This window comes from Austrofundulus limnaeus, unplaced genomic scaffold (assembly GCF_001266775.1).
Source record: "Austrofundulus limnaeus strain Quisiro unplaced genomic scaffold, Austrofundulus_limnaeus-1.0 Scaffold172, whole genome shotgun sequence".
NCBI lineage: Eukaryota > Metazoa > Chordata > Actinopteri > Cyprinodontiformes > Rivulidae > Austrofundulus > Austrofundulus limnaeus.
The window spans coordinates 129562-134863 of record NW_013952574.1 but is presented as its reverse complement, the minus strand read 5'-3'; positions in this window follow the sequence as shown (position 1 = coordinate 134863).

Genomic DNA, 5302 nt, shown 5'->3' with positions numbered 1-5302 from the left:
ACCTTATGGTCCACCTTAGGATCCTTCTCGGAGGTTTGGATGCTGGAATGCGGCCCTGGGAATGGTCTACCTGTGGTTAACTCATAAGGGGTGAAACCAGTGCCATTATTAATAGATGCTCTTATAGTCATTAATGCGATGGGCAAAGCATCGAGCCAATTTAGTTTTGTCTGTGCACAGATTTTTCCCAATTTTTGTTTGATATTTTGATTCATTCTTTCAACTTTTCCTTGTGATTGAGGATGATAAACTGTTCCAAAGGCATGTTTTAAGCCTAACATCTTTTCCACAGCCTGCAGGTCTGTGTTTTTAAAATGAGTGCCATTGTCAGAGCTTATTTTTTCAGAAAACCCATGCCTTGGAATATAGTGATTTATTAAGAACTTTACAACTGTTTGCTGTCCTCTCTTTTGGCGGGAAAGGTGAATGAAAAAATATCTCTAACGTTCTGCTAGGGGGAGACAGAAAAATGCATTAGCTAAATTGATATATGTGAACAACTTGTGTTTAGGGCTGAGATTAGTGAGAGCTACATGGGAGTTAGGGACAAGGCAGGTAGGAGTCTGCAAAATGGCYTTAATAACTCTAAGATCATGAACCATCCTATATTTACCTGTGCCTGGTTTTTCAACAGGGAGGATGGGAGTGTTCCGTTGTGAGCAGGATGGCTCCAACAGCTTTCAGGAGGCCCTAAACTGTGTTTTGCAAACCTAAAGCTGCTTCAGGTTTGTGGGAATATTGATAAAGCCAAATGGGATCTGTGGAATGTAGTTGAAAGGAAATAGGAGAACAAATGCTAAGGCCTACGTCTTCTGGTCCTTTGGACCAGAGCGAGTCAGGAAGTGATGACAACATTCTGGGAACATCAGGGTGATCGGATTTTTCTCTACCATGGTCTCTGGAAATCAGTTCGTGAGTCAAGGTGCCCTGGTAACAGCAATAGAGTAGCAGTCAGTAGAGGGTGAGAATGAGACAGAAGGGAACTGAGTGGGAGTCCAGTCTGTAGCACCAAGAGCTGCTTTTACCATGGGGCCTAAGTCTTTATCCTGATGTTTTGGAGAAAGAGCAAGGGAGACATGTGGTACCGCCTCTGCCGTCATTCAATACCACTCTAGCTGTGAGGGGGACAGAGTGACATTTGAGGCTACCCCTTGAGGTCCTGCAATGATCTTATCAGAGGGTAAAGACCACTCTGTATCTTGTAGGGCTGAAGCAAAAGCTTCATGATAGCATTCATTGGAGTCACGGTCATAAAAGAGAGTGACATGAAGAGGATCCAAAGGAGGGACGTAAGGGTGGAGGGCATCCAACCATGGCTTCCAAGACAGGAAAGCAGAGAGGATGCCAGTGTGCTGTGGGTTTTCTGGATGTCAATAGATGTCAGCCACTTCAGGTTGGATAGGTTGCAGCAGATACTGAGAGGATGAGTGAGAGGATGATTGAGAGGARGCAGAACATGTCCATTGTGTCCCATCCAACAGTCTGACAGTGAGTCCAGTGGATTCACACAGGATTGAGGCCCCTAATTTCTTTAAAAGGTCCCACCCCAACAAGTTAACGAGAACATCATTGGAAAGGACTAAGGGATGGGTTGTAGATTGGGTCCCCGCTGATATAGGCAAAGGTTTAGAAGGAGGCAGTCTTTGTTGTTCCCCAGAAAAACCCACAACAGACACAGTAGCGGTTGTTGCATGTTTGTTATACTCAGAGTCTTTCAAAGTAGAATAGGTTGCACCAGTATCCACTAAGAAAGGGAGGGTCTTATTTAAGACAGTCATTTGCACCATAGGATCTGCCCCTCCTCCTATGTGCTGGGTTTTCTGTGGGATGTGTCACTGCTGAAGATGTCCCTCGGGACCATGCCACTGAGCCCAGTCTCCGGGCATGTTGGGGTACTGGCCAGTTGAAGCCATCTGTGGATTGGGAGCTTGGTATTGTGCTCCTCCATGTGGGGGACCTTATCCCTGTCTCATGAAGTAGTCTCTGGCCCAGTGTCCAGGTTTGTGGCAGAAGTGACAAACATCCTGTGCTCTGGGTCCCTGCATGTAACCACGGCGGTAACCCCTACCCKGTGGTCCCCCCTTAGCCCTCCAATGGCCTCTAGTGGGCCATTGGGGCTGCTCATAAGTGACTGGAGGTGTTGGCAAAGGTGTTACAGGGGGTGTTTCAGGTGGTGCTGCTACAGCTGCCACCATTTGCTTTTTGTCCTTCCTGGGGTTGACCACATCTCTGCTTGCTTCAGCTGAAGTTTAAGTAACTGGGTCTGCATGTCCTCTGAATCAGTCTTGGCTTTGTTGGCTTCGTCAGCAGCTTTCTGCAAGTGATGAATTAGATGTCTTTCCCACATATCAGAATCAGCAGAATGCAAGTCTGGATTAGATTTCATAGCGTCAGTCACAGAGGTAGGCACTCCATCCAGGATGGCCTGTCTGAAAAATGTCTTTGCTCTTTACTCTGGCCATGGCAGTGTGTCCTGTCATGCCAATCCTGCTTACACTGATCTAAGTAGGAGGTAGGGTTCTGTCCAGGTTTCCACTGAAACTTGGGAACACCTGCTCCCTCTGGGAGAGGATAAGCCTCTCTCAAAGCTACTGCCAATGCTGTGATGTGTCGGGTCATTGGGTCAGAGTCGGGCACACGACGCCCCCATTTGGCTGCAACTTCTATCTCACACATCTTAGTTGAAGTCACACATCTTGCTCACAGAGCTCTTATGTCACCCACAGCTAGAGTCGTCCCTTTAGTAAAGCTGTCGACCAGATTTAGCCACTTACTGCCTCCTTCAGTCAGTGGGGGAAGTCTGTCCACTAGGGCCTGTATGTTACCCAAGGCAAAAGGTTTATACTTAATCTGGCCACGAGAGTACAGTAGAGGATAATTACCAGGATGAGATATGCTGCTGCTTTCTTCCTGCTCTTGTGGATCTGGTTTGACACTTGCTGAGGGTGGAAAGTAAACTGTAGGGAGGCCAGAGCTTTGGGACACAGCACTTTCACATGGGACAGCGAGCCGTTCAGATGTAATTCTGACTGGTACTGCCCAGGAACCACCATTCATCTGTCTGGGGGTCTGTGTAACATGTGGATGCTCTCTTTGGGGAAGCTCAGGTCTATTTTCCCAGCCTAAAAGGTGCTGGGAGTTAGGAGTGATGGACAAGGTGTGGCTGCTTGAAGGCAGTGAGCTAAGAGGATATGACCAAGCCACACTCCCAGGGGAGCTGCTTTCTATATCTGCATCTGCAGCGGGCTGCAGTGATGTGGGCAGTGCTGATCTTGTTAATTTGAATGGGTCTACTTTTGTAAGTTCATCTGTGTTCATGGAACTCAGATCATCCATACAAGCTCTATAAGGTGAACTTGTGACTGTACGGGCTTTCATGTGGGCCAGTCACTCACTTTCTGGTGCTATTTCTACTGTGCCCTTTTTAACATCATAAACTGGATACATACCAGGTGCAGATGGAACTGGAGGAGGGTTTGTGTGTGAGTAAGGGGGAGGCTCAGCAGTGTGTGACCTTTTTCTCACTTCCTTTGGCTGCAGCCAGAGACGGCTCTGCAGAAGATGTGTTGTTCGCTTTATTTCCTGTGTCCGTGACTAACAAATGTGTGAGTCCTTGTGCAATCAACACCAAATGACACCACTCTTTACAATTGATCTCTGCTTCACTTAACTGTTTTTATGCTTCCTCTTGACAAACACACCACATGACTCTTGCTTCTGCATCTCAACCTGCTCTTTCTCCTTTTTACAGCTCTGAACCTTGTCCCATATAAGATCAACCACACTGCTCTGTTCAGAGTTGCCAGACAGTTCATCCAACTTTTGCTGCAACTGTTTCTCTAATTTTTTATCCAACACAGACAGGGAGACCGCTTCTTTTACTATTTTAATTTGGTTTTGTAAAGGTTTAGGTTCACCCTGTAGTGGTATTTCCCTAATCAATCCCTCCTCTACTTCTCTGTCAAATTCACCATCCATTCTTGCTCACACACACAGTCAGGGCCCTCAAAATCTTTATTGTTTCAGGAACAATGGAGACAAAGCTACTCCTCTTAACCAGGGGATTGCTTATATCTCCTCCGGAACTCTTTTATTTATTCCTCATTCACTCAGTCGGTCTTATGATTAGACAGAGCCTCACTGCTCGACAGACTGACTACAGAGGAGGATCATAGCATAGTTGAACACATGGKTATAAAATAGTGCCAAATACATTAAAATCCAACAGTAACTAACTGGCAAAAACATGGCAAAAACAAAACAAGAAGCATAATACACAACATAATACAGTCAAATTTTAGCTTTCATATATTCTAACATCATTCCAATATTATATTTTGTCCACACGCTTTTGCGGCCCTGTTACCTCATCTCCAGCAAGCAGTTCAATGCAATGAGGCCGATCCATAGTTCTCACAACTGATATATAGTGTAGGTACAACCAGCGACAGCAGATGGCACTGTTTCWTTCCCAATTTAAAGGGATTTGACCTAGGCTCATTTTACCAATTTTACATATAGATATTTCTAGTTATATTTCTATATTTTTTGTGTCCCAAAATTAGTGGTGTGACAGCGCCCTCTAGTGACCAGCCGCCACTGACAAGACATATAGTCACACCAGAATCATTTCTGTGCACACAACTTTCTTTTAGCACATAAAGACAGTCTCCTACTTTTGTAACATTTCAGTTCCTAAAAGAAACCCGAACATTTCAAAGGAAGAAAAAGAGGGTAAAATATAAATGCGATGCCTGTAGCAAGATTCCCACAGCTCCTCACCTGAGCAGCCTCTGAGGCAGACATCTTTGTCTTCCATCATGCTGTCTGCTGGTGAAAGGTGGGAATGGACTTGGGAAAAGTCAGACAGGAGGTGAGATGAGTTTTAGAAGCTGCATGCCCACCCAAACTCTCCTTTTTTTCTCTTTGACCTCACCCTGTCTATTGTTTGAGTGGCAGTACACTCAATTTGGTCCATTTGGCTGTTGTTTCACACAGACGTACACACAGACACCACTCCCACCCACACAGTGCTGCTGGCATACACTCATACAGATGAAGCTAAGGCTGCTTTCCCAGCATGCTCTGAAAGCCCATAGTGCTGCTTGTTATGACAGCCGTGTTGTGTGTGTGTGTGTGTGTGTGTGTTGATTTTAGGAGGGAGATATTGCGTGTCAAGTGCTCTCCAGGGCTAAACTATCATTTCTGAGTGTTATCACACCATCCTACTTCTCAGGGGCTTGCTGTCTTTCTTTCTGTCTTTCTCCTTCTTTAACACACACACACACACACACACACACAC